The 23,926-nt window shown below is 35.4% G+C and overlaps 1 pseudogene; it reads left to right on the top strand.

The window, feature by feature from the left end:
* The first annotated feature begins 987 nt into the window (after positions 1-987).
* Positions 988-1,983, top strand: LOC120242957 (annotated as a pseudogene).
* The last annotated feature ends 21,943 nt before the right edge of the window (positions 1,984-23,926 follow it).

Below are 23,926 nucleotides of genomic sequence, written 5' to 3'. Positions count from 1 at the left end.
ACTATGATCACTGAAATCTAAAACAACCATTTAGACATCTTAATTTCTTGAGTTCAGCTAAACATAACCAAGTTTATAAATTAATGTATCTTATACACAAAAAGCTTGACTTGTTAAAGAAAAAAAAGTGAATGCCTACTACACACAAGGCACACCTGCTGTTCCCAGGGAATTAAAAGTTGGGTAAGAAACAATCCTCATCCTTAAGAAGTTTACAGTTTTAACAAACTAAAGCCCAAATTAGGTTGATAGGGATTACCAAACAAAATTGCTTCATTCTGACTCTAGAGGTGAGTAAAGAAGGATGCACTTAATGAGACATCATAGAAGATTCTTTGTGATTTTGCTGAATGACCAAAAGACTTTAGTTAGAATAAATGACATAAAGAAGGCATATAGGCAAGAAGTTGCCTGGATAATTAGATGATTTCATAGGAGATTGTTTTGAATGGAAGTTTAGTGTCCTGAGAAGACCCACGGGTAAGAAAAAGTCAGTGAAAGAAAACAGAGAAATATTTAAAGCCATGTATTTTCCTTTTTTAAACATTCTTTAAAGTTTGCTTAATTTGAGAGAGAGAGAGCAAGTTGTGTGTGCACGAGTCAACAGGGGAGCGTGGGAGGTGCGAGACAAAGGACCTGAAGCAGGAGCTGTCAGCTCAAACTTCCACTTTGGCTCAAATTCACAAGCCGTGAGATCATGACCTGAGCCAAAGTCAAACACAACCAACTGAGCCACCCAGGTGCCCCTAAAGCCATGTATTCCCTTAATCTTAAATGACTAATTTAACAAAAACAGGTTTTACATTATTTGTCATGAAAATTTGTAACCATTTGAACAGTTTCATTATTTAGAAAGGTGTTAGTATTTTAGACAGAAATGTAATGCTTAGAGACTGGAGTATTAATTAAAATTTAAAATGAGTCTTGCTCCTCCTTGTTTGACAAATATATCTTCTGGTGTAGTGCCAGTCATAATTCTGAGACAAGATGGTAAAGGCCAGAGTAAATGGATTTGGCCATATTGCAAGCCTGGTCACCAAGTCTGCTTTTAACTCTGGCAAGGTTGACATTGTTACAATCAGTGACCATTTCGTTGACATGAACTATATGCTCTACATGTTCCAGTATGATTCCACCCATGGCAAATTCAACAGCATAGTCAAGGCTGAAAAAGGGAAACATCGGCAATGGAAAACCCATCTGCATCTTCCAGATGCAAGATTCAGCCAATGTCAAATGGGGTGATACTGGTGCTGAGTGTGATGTGGAGAGTACTGGGGTCCTCACCACTATAGGACAGGCTGGGGCTCACTTGAGGATGGGGCCACGAGGGTCATCATCTCTGTCCCTTTGGCTGATGCCCTGTTTGTAATGGGCATGAACCATGAGAATTATGACAACTCCCTCAAGATTGTGAGGAATGTCTCCTGAACCACCAGCTGCTTGGCCCCTCTAGCCAAGGTCATCCATGACAAATTTGGCATTGTGGAGGGACTCGTGACTGCAGTCCATGCCATCACTGTCACCTAGAAGACCATGGATGGCTCCTCTGGGAAGCTGTGGTGTGATGGCTGAGAGGCTGCATACAATGTCATCCCTGCTTCTACTAGTGCCACCAAGGCTTTAGGCAAGGTCATTCGTGAGTCGAATGGGAAGTTCACTGGCTTGGCCTTCCCTGTCCCCACCCTCAACATCTCAGTTGTGGGTCTGACCTGCTGCCTGGAGAAAGCTGCTAAATCTGATAACATCAAGAAAGTGGTGAAGCAGGTATTGGAGAGCATCCTCAAGGGTATCCTGGGCTACACTGAGGACCAGGCTGTCTCCTGAGACTTCAGCTGTAACACCCACTCTTCTACCTTTAACGTTGGGACTGGCATTGCTCTCAATGACCACTCTGTCAAGCTCATTTCCTAGTATGACAATGCATTTGGTTACAGCAACTGGGTGGTAGACCTTATTGTATACATGGCCTCCAAAGAGTAAGAACCCCCTAGACCACCAGCCCCAGGGAGAGCAAGGAGAAGAGAGAAGCCCTTGGTTCCTGGGGAGTCCTTGCCCCAACTCAGCCAATACACTGAAAATATCTTGACCTTCATAGTTTTCATCCCAGACTCCCTAAAGTAGGGGATGGGTTTGGGGAGCCCTATCTTGTCATGTACCATCAATAAAGTATACTATACTTAGCATAAATAAATAAATACATACATAAATACATAAAATTTAAAATAAATGATATGATTCCATCATTACTTATATCAGGGTAGTAATACTGATGATGATGTCACATTTTTCATCATTGACCTTCTTCCTTATAATTTACTCATTAACTTATGGCCCAAGAATGATATTCTTGGTACATAAACCTATCACTGAAATCACCTTAAAGAGACTACCTTTCTGATTTCAGGAAACTAGAGATATAATTTGGTTAAATACTTATGTGAAGCAATATTATTAAGCCATTAACCTAATGCAAAAGACAAAGGCCCCAAATAGGTTAGGTAAAGTTGTATATAAATTCACTAAGAACAGAGCGTTTTTCAGTTGGAATTATGGTAACTCTTAATGGCAGTTTACAGATCGGCAGTATGAAATCAGAGTTAAAACTAATTTATTGAAAAATATTTTGTACAATGGAAAAAATACATGAAATCCTTAGGAATAAATGAAACAAAACACAAACTCTAAGGGCAACTAGAAACGTTGTTCAGATTAATTAAAGAAAAACTTCATAAAGCCTGGAAAAGACAAATAATTGCAAAGAAAATACTGTTTATGATTACGTCTCAATAGGGTAAAATATCAATTCTTCTAAAATTGATCTATAGATTTAATGTAATCCCAATCAAAAGATCAGCATAACTTTTTGTGGAATGAAAAAAAACTTATTCTAAAATTTAAGAACAGGAAAGATCTTTTTAGGAATAAAAAAAGGAAGAAATACCTCTATCAGATTCCCAGACTTACTATGGTAATTTAGGCAATATATAGGCAGAATAACATTCCCCTAAAGATCCCCAATGCTTTAATTCCCAGGGACTGTAAATATGTTACTTTATATGGTAAAAGGTATTTTGCAATTGTGTTTAAGGCTAAGAATCTTAAAATAGAAAAATTATCCTGTATTATCTGTTTTAACCTTATATAATAAGGAGGTTATCCTGAATTATCTGGGTGGGCCTAATCTAATCACTGACTCATAAAAAGTGGGAAAAGGGGCGCCTGGGTGGCTTAGTCGGTTAAGCGTCCGACTTTCGCTTAGGTCATGATCTCGCGGTTCATGGGTTCGAGCCCCGTGTCGGGCTCTGTGCTGACTGCCAGCTCAGAGCCTGGAGCCTGTTTCAGTCTGTGACTTCCTCTCTCTCTGACCCTCCCCTGCTCACGCTGTCTCTCTCTCCTAGAAATAAATAAAACATTAAAAAAAATTTTTTTTTAAAAAAGGGGGAAAAAATTAAAAGTGTTCAAGAAATGCGACAACAAAAAAAGGCAGAAGAGATTCAGTCTGAGAGGGACTCAACCCAACACTGCTGCCTTTAAAGATGGAACCAAGGACTGCAGGTGGCATCTGGAAGCTAAGAACAACTCTCAGTCCTACAACCACAAAAAAAAACCTCAAAAAAACTCAATTCTGCCATCAAGCTATGTAAGCCAGAAAATAGATTCTCTTCTAGAAATTCCAGAAAGGAAAACAGTCTTGTCAACACTTTGAATTGAGCCCAATGAGACCAGTCAGTATTATATGTCTGACCTACAGAACTGTAAAAGAATACAGCTGGGTGGTTTCAGCCACTACACCTATAGAAGGAGGAGGGGAAGAAAAAGCTTCCAATTCTTCATGGAAGGAGCTTAGAAGTCACCACCCCATCCAAATTAGTAAAAGCTAAACAGAATGAACTATCAAAAAGCTTTCCTGAATCTGTAAGAAAATGGAGGAGACTGGGCAAATCGTTACACCTGAGATTGCAGAGACACAGATGATTACAGAGAGTCATGACTTACCAAAGCAAAGACTCATGAGTAAAATCTGCCTTTGGGACCAGTACCTAGGTAGGAAAACTTGAGTAATTGACTACTTGCTAAAGGCTTGGTATGGATAATTCTGAGAGTTAAAAATTCCAGGAGGACCCAGTCATTGGAGGAGGGGTCACACTTTTATAATTGTTAGCCTGAGGACCTTGACAAGTTTCTCACAGAAAATATTGGAGGAAAACTCCCTCTTGCATCCAAAGGAAAAGGGAAAGAAGAACCATTCTGAAATATACCAGAGCACTCAGTTCCTAACAAAGTCTGCCCTCGGGTGAAACTAGCTAGCCAGGGCCTTACATGGGTAGATATTATCAGAGCTTAATTGACCTGGGAAAGGGAAGATACTTGATTCCAGCTGGTCCCAGCCTTCTGCATGGAGGAACAGGAATATCCAACGTCAGCCCCCTCCAGCCATCTTGTCTCACCTAAGTGAGGAAAAAAAATCTGAGAAGTTTTGTAAAGTTCACAGTCCAGAGGAATGGTCTCACTTAAGAGTGAGACCTAATTATAAGTCTATAAAGTGGTTCTTTTCACCTACTCATCACTACTATATTACTAAAGACCTACTTATAACAGTTACTTTCACCCAGTACATTATGTCCAGTTATCAAAGAAAAAAAATTACAAAGGCATAACAAAAGGTAAAACACACACACACACATGCACACACACACACTTTAAAGGTACAGAACAAGCATCATAAGCAGACATGGCAGGGATATTGGAGTTATCAGGGCAAGAATTTAAAGCAACTATGACTAATACGGTAAGGGCTCTAATGGATAAAATAGCATACAAGAATAGATGGGCAATGTAAGCAGGGAGATGAAAATCCAAGAAAGAACCAAAAGAAGTACTAGAGATAAAAGCAAAACAAAACACTGTAACAGAAATGAAACAGGTCTTTAATGGGTTTATTAGTAGACAGGGAATAACTGAATCTCTGAGCTAGAGGATATATTGATAGTAACTGTGAAAACCAAAAAAACAAAATGAAGACTGAAGAGCACAGAACAGAATGTTGGAAAACTGTGGGACACAAACAAAATGTGTAACATACACATACTGGGAATATGTGAGAAGATAGAGAAGAAAGAGAAGAAGAAATATTTGAAATAATAACTTCTGAACATTTCTTTCAAACTAATGTCAGACACCAAACCATAGATAAAGGGAGCTCAGATATAACTAAATAGGAGAAATGCTCCCCCACCAAAGACTATCCCTAAGCACATTATCTTCAAACTACAGAAAATCAAAGATAAAGGAAAAAACCCTGGAAGAATCCAATAGAAGGTGTATAAAAACCTATGATTACCTAAGAGAAATAAAGGTAAGAATTCATTTGACTTCTCAGAAATCATGCAAGAAAAGAATGGAGTGAATATCTAAAGTGTTGAGAGGCAAATAAAGCAAAACAAAAAACAAACAAACCAAACCTCACTAATCCAGAAATTATACCACAGAAATTATTCTTGAAAAGTAAAGGAGAAAAACAAAAAGACTTTCTAAGACAAACAAAAATTGAGGGAATTCATTTTCAGTTAGATGGAAGGGAATGATACAATTCAGGAACTTGGATCTACATTCAGTAAAGAAGAGTATCAAGGAAGGAATAAACAAAGGTAAAGTAAAAAGTTTTATTTTTCTTATTCTTTATTGAGTTAACAGATAACAATTTGCTCAAAATAGTACTAATAACGTGCTTGATTTCTGTATGTTTATGTCTATATCTTATGTATGTGTATTTGGTTATGTATACTTACATAAAAGTAAAATGAATGACAGCAATGAGACAAGAGAGAGGAGGGAAGAATTAGGATTAAATGGTTATAAATCACTCACACTACCTATGAATCAGTACAGTATTATTTGAAAGTGGACTTGGATTCGGGGCGCCTGGGTGGCTTAGTCGGTTAAGCGTCCGGCTTTCGCTTAGGTCATGATCTCGCGGTTTGTGGGTTCGAGCCCCGTGTCGGGCTCTGTGCTGACTGCCAGCTCAGAGCCTGGAGCCTATTTCAGAGTCTGTATAACCCTCTCTCTCTGACCCTCCCCTGCTCATGCTGTCTCTCTCTCTCTCCTAGAAATAAAATTTAAAAAATATTAAAAAAAACAAACAAAAAAAAAGAAAGTGGACTTGGATTAGTTCTACAGGTATACTGAAAACTCTAAGGCAATAAATAAAAATAGTAAACTGATATGCTAAGAAAGGAGAGAAAATCAAATTATATAAACCGCTCAGTTAAAATCATGATAAAGGCATGGAAAACAAAAAGAACAAAAAACAAGGAGAACAAATACAAAAGAGCAATAGCTATGGTAAATATATCAATAATCACTTCAAATGTAATCATCTAAACACACTAATTAAAAGGCAGAGTTGGTTAGATGGATAAACAAAAATTAGAGTAAACTATATGCTGTCTACAAGAAACCCACTTTAAATATATGGACACATACACATCAAAAGTAAATGGATACCAAAAAATATGTATGCTAAAACTAATCAAAAGAGAGTAGGAGTTGCTCTTACGATTAAGCAGACTTCAAAGGAAGATAAGTTATCAGCAATAAAGAAGGAAATTACATAATAATAAAGAAATGAATCCTCCAAGAAGGCATATGAATATTTGATGTGTATGTGCCTAAAAGAATATCAAACTATGTAAGGCAAAAAATGGTAGAATTGCAAAGAGAAATAAACGAGTCCACTGTCATTGTTGGAGATTTCAACAACCTTGTCTCAGAAATGGACAGATTCACTAGACAGAAAATCAGTAATAACCTAAAATGCACTTTAGATAACTTTAAAAAACAAAAATCATACAATGTCTGTTCTTATATCTCAAATGAAATTCTATTGATAACTAAAAAATTCTGAAATATTTATAGATTAAACAACACTCTTCTAAGTAATACACAAATCAAGATGACATCATACTGTATATAGAAAACCCCAAGACTTCACCAAAAATAAAATAAATAAAATAAAATAAACTGATAAATGAATTCAGTAAAGTCAGAGGATATAAAAATCAATGTTGCATTTCAGTACACTAATAATGAAGCAGTAGAAAGAGAAATTAAGAAAGCAATCCATTTGCAATTGCACCAAAAATAATTAAATAGCTAGGGATAAACTTAACCAAAGAGGTGAAAGATGTGTACCCTGAAAACTATAAAATAACATTGATAAAAGAAATGGAAGATGACACAAAGAAATGGAAAGACATTCCATGCTCGCAGAGTGGAGGAACAAATATTGTTAAAATGTCTATACTACGCATTTAATGCAATCCGTATCAAAATAACAGCAGCATTTTTCACAGAACTAGAACAAAGAATCCTAAAATTTGAATGGAACCACGAAAGACCTCAAATAGCCAAAACAATCTTGAAAAATAAAAACAAAACTGGAGGCATCAAAATTCCAGACTCCAAGTTATATTACGAACCTGTAGTTTATCAAAACAGTGCGGTACTGGCACAAAAATAGACACATAGATCAATAGAACATAAGGAAAAACCCAAAAATAAACCCACAGTTATATTATCAATTAATCTTTGACAAAAGAGGAAAGAATATATGATGGGGAAAAAATAGTCTCTTCAACAAATGGTGTTGGGAAAATGAACAGCTACATGCAAAAGAATGGAACTGAACCACTTTCTTACACCATATGCAAAAATACAATCAAAGTGGATTAAAGACCTAAATATGAGACCTAAAACCATAAACGTCCTTGAATAAAGCACAGACAATAACCTCAATGACATCTCCCATAGCAACAGTTTTCTAGATATGTCTCCTGAAGCGAGAGAAATAAAAGCAAATATAAACTATTGGAACTACATCAAAATAAAATGCTTCTGCACAGCAAAGAAAGCAATCAACAAAACTAAAAGACAACTTAGTGAATGGGAGAAGATGTTTGCAAATGGCATATCCAGTAAAGGGTTAGTGTCCAACATATATAAAGAACTTATGAAGCCCAATACCCCCTCAAAACAAATAATCCAATTAAAAATGGGCAGAAGACATGAACAGATATTTCTCCAAAAAATACATACAGATGGCCAACACACACATGAAAAGATGCATACCATCTTCTCATCTTATCATCCATCTTATCAGGAAAATGCATATCCAAATTACAATGAGATATCACCTCACACCTGTCAGAGTGGTTAAAATTAATAACACAGGAAACAACAGGTGTTGGGGAAGATGTGGAAAAAAAGCAGCCCTTTTGTACTGTTGGCAGTGGGAATGCAAACTGGAGCATTTAATATGGAAAATAGTATGGAGTTTTAAAACTTATTTTAAAACTTAAAAATAGAACTATCTTATGATCTGGCAATTACACTACAGAGCATATACAAAAAAAAAAATACAAAAACACTAATTCAAAGGGATACTTGCATACCTATTATTGTAGCATTATCGACAATAGTCAAATTATGAAAGCAGCCCAAGTGTCCATTGGTAGCTGAATGGATAAAGATGTGTTATACGTACTCAATGGAATGCTATTCAGTCATAAAAAGGAATGGAATCTTGCTTTTTACAACAACATGGATGGAGATAGAAAGTATAATGAAATAAGTGAAATAAGTCAGTCAGAGAAAGACAAATACCATATGATGTCACTCATATGCAGAATTTAATAAACAAAACAAAGAGAAAAGGAAAAAAGAGAGAAAAACAAAGAAACATATTCTTAATCATAGAAAACCAACTTATGATTACCAGAGGGGAGGTCATTGGGGAGGTGGGTGAAATATGTGATGGCGATTAAAGAGTACACTTATCATAAGCAATTAAGCACTGAGTAATGTATAAATTTGTTAAATCACTCTATTTTACACCTGGAACTAATATAACACTGTATGTTAAATATAATGAAATTAAAATTTTTTAAATTAAGAAAAAACATAGATAGATGATAGATAGATGATAGATAAAAACAGCAAAGAAGCAATCTCAATAGAAATTTTAAAATATTTTGAATCAAAAATATAACACTTCTAATTTGTGGGATGAATTTAAAAAAGTGCTTAGAGGGAAATTTATAGCTTTGTGTTCATTATTAGAAAACAAAAATAATCAAAAATCAATAATATAAATTTCCATCTTAGGAAATTAAGAAAAAAAACAGTAAATCCAAAGTAAGCAGGAAAAAAAAGAGAAAGAAAAGAATTGAAGTAGAAACAACTAAATTCAAAGGAGGAATCTAACAGAAAAAAATGGAAAAAAAAGCTGTTTTTGTTTTGTTTTATTTTGTTTTGTTTTGTTTTTTGAAAGATCAACAAAATCAATAAGACTCTAGGTAGGCTAAGGAAAAAGAAATAGGATACAAATAATTAAAATCAAAAATGAAAAGGGGGCTATAACTATAGATCATAAATATTAAAATAATAATAATAAACTATGCACAACTCTATGTCCACAAATTTGTTAACTTAGATCAATTCTTTGATAGACACAATTTGTCAAAACACACACAAGAAGAAATAGAAAAACTGAATAAGCGTATATCTATGAAATAAATAAAATCAATAATTTTAAAACTTTCAAAAAATAAAGCAGAAGACCCACATTGATTGTTGATGAATATTTTACCAAACATTTAAGGAAAAATTACACCAATTCTCTACAGTCTTTTTCTATGGATAGAAACAAAGGGAATACTTTCTACCTTATTCTATGAGTCCAGGGTCACCATGTTACCAAAACCAGGCACAGACATTACAAGAAAAGAAAACTACAAACCAATATTTGTCATGAACATAGATGTTAAAATCCTCAACAAAATATTAGCAACACTGTATAACACACACACACACACACACACACATACACACAGACCACTACTAAGTGGGATTTATCCCAAGTATGCAAGGCTAATTTCAACAAACAAAATCAATCCATGTGCAAAAATCTGAATCGAAACACAAACTTATTTTATTCACAAAAAAATAGTGCAAAGTGGATTACAGACCTAAAGTAAAATAATAATTACTACACTCCTAGAAAATAACACAGTAGAAACCCAAATGACCTTGGATATGGTGATGACTTTTTAGATTCAATACCAATGGCACAATCCATAAAAGAAATAATTGGCAAGTTACATTCCATTGAAATGAAAATCTTCTGTTCCATAAAAATCAATGTTAAGAAAATGAGAAGACAAGGTACATTGGAAAAAAATTTTGCAGAAGACATGTCAGATAAATAGCTATTATCCAAAATATATGAAGATCTCTTAAAACTCAATGATAATTTTAAAAAACACACTTCATTAAAAAATGGGCCAGATGACAAAAGCATATGAAAAGATGTTCATGTCATAGACTCGGGGTTTGGGGTTCTCTCTTGTCCAGTAAGAGAGCAGATGCAGGATTAAAATATAAGAGGGGCTAATGTCCGGGAGGAGACAAGAGTCCAATAAGAGTTCTTGCTCCTTTTCTATTAGGATCAGAAGGCTTAGAAGCGTGATGGATGTGCACAAAGAGACAATGAAACAGTGCACATTAACTCGTGTGGGAAGGAAATGGGGTTTCAAAAATATCCAGTGTTAGGGGTTTGGGTCAATACAAAACAAAGTACTGGTGCTGAGCAGATGGCTGCTTATGGCAGGAATGAGGCACCACATCTGTTTATTTTAGCTAGCCTCAGGGATAAGACAGAGCATGCTACCTCAGGGTCAAGAAGGCATGTTTCTTTTGTTAATGAGCTCTGCTGCTTCAGTCTATTGCCCTGTTTATGTGTTTACCTATTTTGGTCCTTCTGTCCTGTGAAAGCAGCTTTCTGCTATTGTACTAAACTGGGGGGCGCTTCCACCCTGAATACCTAATCTTGATCATCGAATCTTGGATGCTTTCACCTTGAGCCTTTTCATTCCTATACCTTTGTTCTATATTGTGGGCTCTTTACCTTGTTTACCTAATCTTGTTTGCCTAATCTTGGATACTTTCATCCTGTGGCTTCCTGTTTCTTTATGCCTTGTTAGCCCGTCGTGCAAGCTCAGAGAATTCCTTCCTAAACTTATTCCCCAAAGTTCTACATCCTATGTCACCAGAAAAAAAATCAAATTAAAACAATGCAAGCTCAGAGAATTCCTTCCTAAACTTATTCCCCAAAGTTCTACATCCTATGTCACCAGAAAAAAAATCAAATTAAAACAATGAGAGGGCCACATAGGTGGTTCAGTCAGCTGAGCATCCGACTTTTGATTTTGGCTCAGTTCATAATACCAGTGTTGTGGGATGGAGCCCTGTCGGGCTCTACACTGAGCGTGGAGCCTACTTAACATTTTCTCTCCTTCTCTGCCTCTGCACCTCTTCCCCACATGCTCAGTGTCTCTCCAAAATAAAAATAAATAATAAAAGAAAAGAAAAATAAGATACAATTACACATTTACTAGGGTGGGAAAATTGAAAACTGACAACACCAAGTAGTGATGGTGATATGAAACAACAAGAACTCTAATTCATTGCTAGTAGGAATGCAAAATGGTACAGTCACTTTGGAAGACAGTTTGATGATTTCTTAACAAAACTAAACACACTCTTAAGATACATTACAGCAATAACACCCCCTGGTATTTATCTTAAGGAGCTGAAAACAGTTCTACATAAAAACCTGCACACACATGTTTACAGCAGCTTTATTTATAGTTGCCAAAATCTGGAATAGATAAACAAACTCTGGTACATCCAGACAATAAAATATTATTCACCATTTAAAAGAAATGAGCTATTGAAGCCATGAAAAGACATGGAGAAATCTGAAATGCATATTACTAAGTGAAAGAAGCCAATCTAGCGGCACCCTGCTCAGTTGGTTGAGCATCTGACTTCGGCTCAGGTCAAGATCCCATGGTTTGTGGGTTCAAGCCCCTTATCATCTCTGTGCTGACAGCTCAGAGCCTGCTTTTGGTCTCTCTCTCTCTCAAAAATAAATAAACATTAAAGAAAAATATTTTAAATAAAAATTTAAAAAAGAAGCCAATCAGAAAGACTACATGATGTCTGATTCCAGCTATATGACCTTCTGGAAAAAGGAAAAATAAACACAATAAAATGATCAGAGATTGCCAGAGGTTGGAGGTGAGAGGGATGAATAAGAAGACCACAGATGATGTTAGGACAGTGAAAATACTCTGTGTGATACTGTAATGATGAATACATGTCATTATACTTGTGTCCAAACCCACAGCATGTACCTCAACAGGAATAAAACATAATGTAACTATGGATTTGAGATGATAATGATGTTTCAAAGTAGGTTCATCAAATGTAAGAAATATACCACGGTGGTGGGAGCTATTGCTAACGGGGGAGGTTGTGCATGTATTGGGGCAGGAGATACATGGGAAATCTCTGTATCCTCTCCTGAATTTTGCTGTGAGCCTAAAACTGCTCTTAAAAATGCAAAACCTTAATAACTAACAGACAAATAAAAATAAATTAACCAACAGAGGTCATATTCAATAAAGTTTGTTGCAAACTTAAAAAAAAAGACCAATAATATGAAATATTTTTGAAGTGGAGCAATTGTCTCTTAATACTGGTGAGAATGTGATCGAAAATCATTTTGTGGGGCACCTGGGTGGCTTAGTCGGTTAAGCGTCCGACTTTCGCTTAGGTCATGATCTCGCGGTTCGTGGGTTCGAGCCCCGAGTCGGGCTCTGTGCTGACTGCCAGCTCAGAGCCTGGAGCCTGTTTCAGAGTCTGTGACTCCCTCTCTCTCTGACCCTCCCCTGCTCACGTTGTATCTTTCTCTCTCTCTCCTAGAAATAAATAAAAAACATTTAAAAAATAATAAAAAAAGGAAATCATTTTGTGAAACAGTTTGTCAATATCCATAAAGGTAAAACTACATACTCTGTGGACCCTCAATTCTTCCCCTAGGTATTAGCTAGTAAAAATATGTGCTATGTAATCCAAGATACCTATACATAATTGCCGATAGCAGCATTGTTCATATTATTCCCAAACCGGAAACCTTAAAAATGCCCATCAAAGTAGAAAAAAATAATGATGAAATTTGAGTTATAGAATGGTGCAAATGAACTAATTACATCTGTGTATTTCTACATGAGATGGAGAATTATTTTTTAAAATGTTGAGTTAAAGAAATTGGCATAAAACGATATGGAAAGTGTTTAATTCCCATGCACACAAATTTCAAACAAGCTTATTACAGTGCTTAGAGACACACAACCTCTTTGGTATACCTGTAGAGCAAGGAGATGATTACCATAAAAGGCAAGATAGTGATTATTCAAAGTGCAGGAAGGGAGATTTTCATTGAAAAGGCAGTCAATGGCTGTGGGGAATCTGGCAAAATTCTGTTTACATAGGTTTTTGCAGTACTATATAGGAATTACATGTCATGTACTTTTTATTGTTCATGTTTTGAATAGTTTTGTGTAGTGTATTGCCTTCCACAACAAAAATTTTAAAACAAATGAAGTTAAATGATGTCTTTTTCATACTGAAAGCCTGCAGTGACTTCCAGTTTCACTTACAGTTAAGCCCAAAGGACTTACAACAACATACAGGGACTTAACTTATCTGGCCAACATTTCCTACGTGATCTCATCTCCTACTCTGCCTTGCTCATTCTGGGGTCCACACACTGGCCTCCTTGCAGTTTGTTGAACACCTAATCCCATTTTAGGGCTTTATCACTTGTTTATTCCTCTGCCCAGGACATGATTTACAAAGATATCCTCATGAATTCTCCTGCACTTGCTCTAGGTCTTTACTAAAACTTCATATTCTCAGTGTACAACCTATTTAAAATTGTAAAGTACCATTTACCCTGATCCCCATTGTAAAAACCTCACAACCCCTCCCTTTCTTTATATTTCTCCATATTTCTTATGACCATTTAGCTCACTACAGTTTTTACAGATTTATGTGGTCACTTGTTTGTTTGGTTTTCATCATCTGTGTAGAAATGTTACTTCATGAAAGCAAGGGATTTCTATTAAATTATCAAATAAATTAATTGAATAAATACTTACATTACATAACTTTCTCATGACTTCAAAGGACTTTGCCTTTAAAGAAGTGTTTCTACATGAGATTACTTTATAATCAATACCTTATTTTTAGAGTGTGGATTTAATCATTAGGTTATGAATCCAGGTTTTCTTTAAACCACAGTCTTATTTGAATGCTTATTTATTTATTTTTGAGAGAGAGAGAGCACAAGCAGGGGAGCAGCATAAAGAGAGGGAGGCAGATGATTTGAAGCGGGCTTTGCACTGATACAGGCCTGATGTGGGGCTGGAACTCGTGAACAGTGAGATCATGATCTGAGCCAAACTTGGACACTTAACTGACTGAGCGACCGAGACGATCCCCAAAACAAAGTTTTATTGTAAATAAACCCCTGGTCCTTTGAGAAAAAAAAAAAACAAAAAACGTTTACATAGCATAATTGTTTTACTGTACCACAGAAATATGGCATCTCAGGGTTTACTAGAGTGAGGATTCCATCTGAGTGGTCTTCTCCCAGAGAAGCCTGTATTTTGAACACAAAGTGAATGCCAAATATGCAAAGAAAAAGTTTTAATTGTATTTTAGATAGATGGAAACTTGGCAGATGATGTCTGATGAAGGAACTGACATCTTTATATTTTATAGTTGGCTCATCTATTTCAGGTTTGATATGAGCCAAAGAAACACAGGATAAGAGGAGACCAAGAATAAGAGGCAAAGATAGTCAAAGAAACACTGAAGAAAAAGACTGGAATGATGTGTGGAGATCTGCAAAAGTATAAGGTAAATTATGACAAAAGATTGGGAGACATGATTATTATATAATGTATAAGAGTTAAAGGTTAAAGGTTAAGAAGAGCAGAATAAATTGTGAACCAGGAAAAGCGAATTTATAAAGAGGCAAATTGTTTTGTTCAAAGTCACGTTTGGATAAAAATATTAGTGTTAGAAAAAAACTAGTCGAATCAGAGAGTAAACACTGGCTTTATGGGAAAAATAATCAACATCTGTCACTTTCCTCCTTTTGAAGTGATATGTAAGAACAGCAACAATAGAAACAATAGTAGAAATTTCCCTTCGGTGGCAAGTTATAGACAGAAATCTGAAATCTGTGCTTTTGGGAAGAGTAATATAAAAGTTAAATGGACAAAAAATACCGGCAGAAAGAAATGGTCTGAAGGTGGCAATTTTAAAGTGCTATCGAGGTTAACATATGGCTTAAGAAAGATCTAATGGAAGATAAGGAAAGTAAACTTTGCCACTTGGAAAGTGAATGTTTGGATAGCTGTGCCTGGAATAGCTATTGGCTGATATGAAAGTGAGAAAGGTCAAAATAGATTTTAAACACATACACACAGAGGATTGCCAGATGTATGTGTTTTTTACCTATTGAATTTTAGGCTTTGAAAGATAGCATATATACAGGAGATAATGATGAAAAAAGTACCAGATTATAACAACATAAAATATCAAAAGGCAATCCTCTCATTAAAAGTATAAAGGAAAAGCTTAATAAAAGGAAACATAAATGTACAAAATGTTGAACAAAACCTAATATGAAGACACATTTACAAAATTCCTTGATGGGAACCATCATACTCTCCATATATACATACTGTTAGGAAGACAATAGAACAAGGTAACTTAAATAAAATTACTCCAAAAAGCCCAAGTTAAAGTTTTAAAAATTTAAAACAATTAAATTTGAATGTCATTACAGGTTATGAAGGAACAATATTAAATTAGTATAAACCAATAGAAAATATTATTGACTTATTCTATGATTAACATCCAAAGTTATAACAGTAACTTCGTTCACCTTATTATGAAATGTATTTTATAATACATTTACGTATTAGTAAAATGTCCTAATTTAAAATATTGTGCATTACTTCTAAATGCAAAACACACAATCATTTTTTATGCCTTACTTATGGTTATATAAGGCAATGTGATGGGTGTCATAAAATAGAAACAATTTACTCATAAGTACGGAAGGATGGGCTTCTGGGTGTCTCAGTTGGTTAAGCCCCAGGCTCCTGATACTGGCTCAGGTCACGATCTCCCAGTCGTGAGATTGAGCCCTATGTCAGGTTCTGTGCTGAGTGTGGAGCCTGATTGGGATTCTCTCTCTCCCTCTCCTTCTGTGCCTTCCCTACTCACATGTGTGTGCTCTCTCTCTCAAAATAAATAAATAAACATTTAAAAAGAAGTATGAAAGGAAAAAAAGGTGTGTGTGTGTGTGTGTACATATATAAATGAATTTATGATTCATTGAGTGCATAAAGTCTCAGGAAGGCTACAAAACATGTTACATTCTTTCATGCAAACACAAACACCTCTATTAAAAGCAGAGTTCTAAGTTCATTAAAGTGATATCCTAAAAGAGAACTATGAGAGTTCAGAAAAGGGAGACATTTCTATTGGCTGGAGGTTTTCCAAAAACAGTGTCCTGTGATAACTCGCTTTAAAGGTGGCCTTGAAGAAGAGGTAGGGTTTGGATAAATGGACAGAAGAATAAGCATTCTATCTGGATGCAATGTGTCAGTGAAAATATAGAAATCGTCAAACAAAGGGCACAGATTAAAAAAAAAGAGGAGTTCTGTGGGAATGTGACAAATGTGGGTGGTGAGAAATACTGGGAGAAAAGAAAAGCTAGGCTGCTTCTTGTTTGCCATATTCTAAAATAATATGTGAGGTCATAGAACTAAATTTCTTGATTTTTATTGATGTTGTTGTGATTGATGCTGTTATTTTGAAATCTATGTCCTGATGTAGAAAGTATCATTATTAACATTCTTGTTTCTAAAAAAAAATCAGGTGAAAATATAGTTAATACCCTTTATTCATTAATTATACATATTCACATTTGTTAAATGTTTAATTTTAAGCAAAGATAAATATGTCATTCTGCCCATCATGAGTATTTCTTTACCTTATCCTTAAAATTTGTGATAGAAGTAAAACTTAAAGGTTTTTCATAGAAGAAAATAACCCTTATGAATATTCAGGTTGTTCTGCCTATGATACAGTTTATCTTAAAATAGCAATAGTGGACACAGCATACTGTAACCTCTAGTGACTCAGAGCCTTGTATCATCCCTTCCTCTTGAGGGGGACAACAGCCTGACTTGCTGCAAGCCAACAGAATGTAGCAAAGATGAAGGAATTTTGCAGATATAATTAAGGTCTTAAACCACTTGATTATGAGTTTCTCAAAAGACAGATTATCCTGATTGGCACTCACTTAAGCAGGTTAAAGCCCTTGAAAGAGGGACTAGTGCCTTCTTTAAAATCAGAGACTCACTCTCCTCCTGGTCTCAAAGAAGTCAGCCACCACAAGGTCTACATCCATAAGGACACATATTCTACTAGCTGTCTGAGGGAGTTTGGAAGTGATTTTTTTCCTAGTGGAAACTCTGATGAAAATGTAGTCTGGCTGGAAGCTTTGTTGCAGCCTCCAAATAAGACTATAAGCAGAGGATCCTGCTGACAAGATGCTCTCCTTGACCAAGTCGGATTCTTCTCAACTCCCTTCTCAACGAGGCTTTGACAATTGAAAACTCCTTGTCCATTTTTGCATTGCCCAAATTCAGCAAAAATCCTGCTGAGTCAATTTAGCAAGATTCATTACTCTTGATATCTGATCACGTTGGATAGTTGATCAAATTTCTTACCCCCCCCCCCCCACCGGCTCCCACTCCTTTGTGTCTGATCACCCTACCCTGCCTCCAGCAAGAATCCTGTTGAGCTGATTTAGACAGAATTTCTCCTTACCCTTGATGGTTCCTCTTAGTAATTTTCCATTCACTGACCCCCAAATGCTCCTCAGTATAAATCCCTATTTGTTCATGCTGCATTTAGAACTGAATCCAGTTCTATACTGAGTTATATTTTCCCTCATTATAATAGTCCTGAGTAGAATCTGTCTTTACTGCTTTAACTGCTATCCAGTTCTGGTTTCTCTCTGACACAGCTAAGCTTTGCCTGAACTCCTGATCCATGATAATTAGTGTGTTGTTTTGGTCCACTAAGTCTGTGGTAATTTGTTATATCAAAAGAAAAAAAACTAATGCAAAAGCCAACATAAATATATATTTTCTTTTCAGTAATGAGAATGAAAATTAAAATTCTATATCTGATTACAGACTCCCCCTTCTAGAGGAAAAAATGAGTACAGAATTAGCATGTGAGGACTACACAATGCTCTCTTAAGCATATATCCATAGAACACTGATTACCTCACATCTTTTGTGGATCACAGAGTTAAGTTAATGTATTCTTTATGCTTGGTCTTAGAATCTTTTCAAAGTATTTGTAAATAAAGAGTGAATAAGTGTAACAAAGCAAAAAAATTATGTTGCAATCAAGAGCATTTGTTTTATGAGACGCTGCGGTAGCTCAGTGGTTTAAGTGTTACATGTCTAGCTCTTGATTTTGGCTCAGGTCATGATCTCACAATTCGTGGTGATGAAGTTTTGGGGTGATGGTGGGGTGGTCTGGAGCTGATGGCCAAGAAATAATTCTTGAAGATGCTTTTGGTGCAAAAAGGTGATTTTATTAAAGCGTGAGGACAGGACCCATGGGCAAAAAGAGCTGCACTGGGGTTGTGGTGGGTAACTGATTAGATACCCTCAGGTTGGGTGGGGATTAGGGATAGAGTAAGTCTCTTAGGAATTTTGGAAGCAAGGTTTCCAAGGCCTTGAGGTTGCTAGAGAAATGCCTTTTATTACCGTTTAGTAAAACCTCAGTCCTGAGATCCTTCAGATATGTATCAGGGGGCCATAAGCTTGGAGTGTGATTGCCAACATATACCTTGGGGGAGTTGAAATAAAGGAAGTTTCCAAATGAATTTTTATATGTTAAAGTAGACACAGGATCCTCAAGGTTGGGATAATGTTAAGCTAAGATTCCCTTTTGCAGCTAGTGAAGTGTCATCATTGAAGTAGTTGAGCTGCTAGAGGGAAGTCACTCTGTGGGTTTCAGAACTTGTCAATCAGCTGTAGGCAGTAAGGGAATTTAATTTTTCATTTGCCTTAGTTTCCTACATCACCATGGCAAGGACTTAAAGCCCTTTCCTTTGTTCTTGGGTAGCCAGGAATATCTGAGGATTATCACACATATCCCTTGGTTGGGGGTGGGGGTGGCTACTGTTAGCTTGTACATTGCCCACAGCTTGGCCCATGCTTCCTCATCAGTAGGGTCAAACCCCATGCTGACAGGGAGCCTGCTTGGCATTCTCTTTTCCCCTCTCTCTCTCTGCCCCCTGACGCTGCTTGCACTCTCTCTCTCTCTCTCTTTCTCTCAAAAAAAAAATGAATAAAATAAAATAAACTTAAAAAAGAACATTTATTTTACTAAAGATATTTTGATAATGTGAATAATGCACCTATGGAAATTTGAAAACTGTACAAATTTGGGGAGATAAATTCTAGTATATTTTCAAGGAACATAGGAATTATTCACAAAGCCTTTGTTTAGCCATTAAACTTAAAAAAGGATTTAAATTGATAAAAGTTCAAGCTTTTAATGCTGTCTTTTTTGACATGTACATTGTCTGATTTTGTTTTACCTGGAATGAACCGTTGACAGTTAAATATTCCTATGGAAGTATGTTAACTACAAGTGTCAAGGGACCCCAGGAGAGTAGTGAATAATAAATAACAGCATTTCTTCTTTGTTAGCCTCTCACATCTATGCTTACTGAATATCATGCTGAGTATCCAAAGAAAGTGTGTATTTTTGTGAAACAGAAGCAAGATACTACAGAGCCAACTTCAATCTAACTTCATAGGATCTCTTGCTGTGCTATCCAGACAATTAAATCACCACATTCCCTTGGTGAGTTACCTGGAACACAGCAGTGCCTGGAAAATTAAATTGAATATATCTTAACCATTTTATTAGAACCATTTCAACTGCAATTCTAAAGGATTTTAATGATTATTTGCTTACTCTATTTCATTTCATGAGGCGGATTTTTCCAATAATGGCATATAATAAATAAAATGAATAAATCTTAAATGGAACTATAATTAAATAACTGCATGGATAAAACACTGAAAATAAAACATAGTTTTAATGGGCACAAAAGAAAGCAGCCCTGTAAATTAATTGGCTGCTGTGACTTCACAATCTGATGATATATTATGGCTATGATCAATGATAAAGTGAAACCAAACAACAATGCTGAAATAATATTCACATATGATAAAACTGAGAGGAAGAGGTCAAACATGTAGAAAACTTAACACCAAATGTAGGAGAAGAGATCTTATATCTACCATTAATGCCAGATCTTAATGTTGATCAACATTCAGCCCATAAAGAGCATCTTCCAAATAGGAAAGCAGTCTGCTATCCTTTTACATTGGATAAACCTGATGCATTATTTTTCCAATAACAATGTAAAATCTCATTCACAGAAATATTATAATAATGATGTGAAGTGAATTATCAGTTCTGTTTTTAAAATATCCATATTGTCTCGTTTCTAATTTTTTTAAAAATTCAATTGAATCATACAATTTAAGAAAATAATAGTGCCTTTGTTAATGGGAAAAACTAGACAGACTAATATAATTTAACTATATTTGGTTATTTAAAACATTTTTTATGACAAGACATGTCTTTCCTATACTCCTGCATTTACCATGTATAGATTATTCTACTATATGTTGATATACTAAAATATGACTTCATAAAATCTCAGCTGGTGTTCTATTTCTATTAATGTGTGTTTATATGCCTGCCAATTTTCACAAAGTTTGCTCAGAAAAATCTAATTTTCTTAGAATATGAATATTAGCAAGTTAAGGTGTTAACTTCAATTGTTGTTATGGTCTGAATGTTTCTGTACCCTCAAAATTTGTATGTTGAGAAACTTATATCCAAGATGGTGGTAATGTGAGGTGGAGGCTTTGGGAAGTAATTAGCTAATGAGGAAGGAGCCCTCATGAATGGCATTAATGTTCTTATGAGAGTTATGAGAAATTTCCTTCCCCTCTCTGCTCTCTGCCAGGTGAGGATACATTGAGAAGTTGGCCCTCTGCCACACTAAAGAAAATCCTCACCAGAATTCAGTCATGCTGGCACCCTGATCTCAGACTTCCAGGCTCCAGAGCTCTCAGAAATAAATTTCTGTTGGTTATGAGCCACCTAGTGTGTGGTATTTTATTAAAGTAGCCCTAATAAACTAAGACAATTGTCTACATGAATGTTTCATTATTTTTTTATACTTGAGTTATATTAAAGGATGATAATTGTGACAGATTGTATTTTCCAAGGAAGATCACAACATTATCTCCTATCAGACACACTTATCTGTAAAATGACTTCATCGCTGTCTCATTAAAAGACAGTCTATCTCTCAATCCCTTTATACCTGGTTGATTTGTAACTGCATTGACCAATAGAATACAACAGAAGTGATGCTGTGCCAAAATCATGGGTCAACATTAATTAGCTTGGAATCTTCTATAACACACCACTTGGAATCTACACACTTTTATGAAGTGTAGTTCCCCTGGCACCACCATGCTGTGAAAAATATCAAGTTTGGGCTTATGGAGGGGGTGCTATCCTGTGGAGAAATGGGAGGAGGGGTTAGTGGAGAGACAGAAACAGAGACAAAGAAATGGGGAAATTTGAATTATCAAGGCTCCAGACATTTGAGTTAAAAGCTGTCTTGAAAGTAAAACCCCAATCCTCAGCCATCTCAACCAATGCCATGTAGATGAAAAATAAGCCACTTATAATAAACTCTTCCAGAATCGCTGCCATAAAAATTTAAGCAGAATGAAATTATTTTTACAAAGTTATATGTTAGTGTGGTTTATTATTAATTACCTGTATAGAGTCTGCTAACTAAAAGCAGGATGTTTGCTATAACAAGGCGGCAAGAAGAAACCCACAAGAGAAGTTTGGAAAGATAGTGAAAAAATTGTATTCAGACTAGACAAAGTTGATTGTGCTTCATACTAGTGGAAAGGTTAGGGAAACATGGAAAATAGATAATGTTTTTAATGAACTGTTAGACCCACTGAAGACACCAAGCAGGAAGTTGAATGTGCCAACTGGCTTCTTTAATAAAGCTAAAAAAAGCCCAAGACACTTGTAGAGGCCCTAGAAAATGAAATTACATGGGAAGAGAGAGATCAAGTCCAAGGAGCTCCAAGAAATCTGACATGTAAGCAAAAGGTTATTTTGAAAACGGAACTTCCAGCTTGAGTAGCCCTGAGAGACAATACATTCAGATGCAAATCATCCAACAACTCATCTTCCAAAGTCCCATGTTTTAAATTGTAAGCAAAATAAATTGTTGTTTTAAGACATTAAATTTGGAGTGGTTTTCTTATAAGCAATAAATAACTGGAACCTAATGACTGATTTCCCTATGTGACTATAATTTAAATTGATTACTCCATTAATTTTTTTAATTGCAGAAAATAAGTTGTAAGACTGGTTCTAAATGTGCCATTTAAGGTTATAGAAATTTCTACATTATAAATAAGATCTAGATTTAACAGCTGGATAATTGGAGTTTTAGAATTGTATTTTCTCAATAATATATTACTATATGTAAAGTTTTTAAAATGTTTTCTTTGCTTATGTTTTCTTTTATTTAAGGGAATCCAAATCAAATATGCAGTCTAACAGTTGACACAACCAAAAACGATCCTGTGTGCCTGAATCCATGTTTGTATATGTTTTCTCTCAGTTCTTTGAATTTAATAATCCACTGGCATCCATTTTTGTTGATGACAAGTTTGTTTTCAGACTATTTATCATGTCTTTGTAGTCAATTTTTCTTTTCTCTCTCTGATAGCTTTAAAGTTTTTCGTTTTGTATTGTTTTCTTTTTTCTTTACTATGTTCTGTAGTATCACTGTGTGGTCAAGGATACCTGCATTTATCCTTTCTAGATGTCTGTGTGTACTTTCAATCTGAAGGCTAAGATAATTCTCAATTCAGAAAAATTCTTAGGCATTTTCACTTTAGATAAGCTTTTCCTCACACTGTTCTCTCACATTTGGTATGGCTGAGTCACAAGTTTATTTTCTATAACTCCCAATTTTTCTTTCTAATTTTTAATTTCTTTATCATTCTATGCTGCATTCCAGACGAACCACTCGGTACATGTTCCTATTCAATACAATTTTCTTTGTGTTTGAAGATTGTGGTGTTTTAGGAAGTTTTTTTTGTTTTGTTTTGTTTTTATATCAATTACTGTATTTTAATACTCACAATCTATAATTTGATTTTAATATCTATCAGTTCTTAGAATCTCTCTTTGTTTCATAATTTCCTAATGATTTTAGGGATGTTATTTTTCTTCCATTTTCTCTTTTAGTAGCTTCAACATACTTTAAAGTCATTTTGAAATTTCCCTAATGTTTGCATTTTATTTAATTGCTTTTACTTTTATATTGTTGTTCACTTTGCTGATGAATTTTTTAGTGTTAGTATTCCTCACATACTTGGAATATTTGCACAAATCTCACATGGGAAACCCTCCCCCCTCCCCCAATACCTCTCTTCCATCTTTGTCCAGTGATTTTATATTTGCCTCTACCTAGATTGCCAGACCCTACTGTATTCTGGAACCAGGAATTATACCAACTCTCATACTGTAATGACTCAGGACTATTTTAGATCTAGTTGCTTAGTTAATAAGTAGATAGGGTCTGGGATGATTTTTTCACTTTCTTCCTTCTTTCAAGACAAGCAGCTTTATAAAAACCATAGCTCCTTGAAATTGTCACACCGTTTTTCTTGCATAAATAAGGAGACTCATTCTAGCCCTCATTTTCATGTTGAGTGGCTGGTTCTTAACCTATGCCCCAGTTTTGCCATCCAATATTTTACATTATAGGAATTGA

Source organism: Hyaena hyaena, unplaced genomic scaffold (genome assembly GCF_003009895.1).
Source record: "Hyaena hyaena isolate Hyena2069 unplaced genomic scaffold, ASM300989v1 scaffold_324, whole genome shotgun sequence".
NCBI lineage: Eukaryota > Metazoa > Chordata > Mammalia > Carnivora > Hyaenidae > Hyaena > Hyaena hyaena.
The sequence above is the reverse complement of the archived record's forward strand: the minus strand, read 5'-3'. Positions and strand labels throughout refer to the sequence as shown.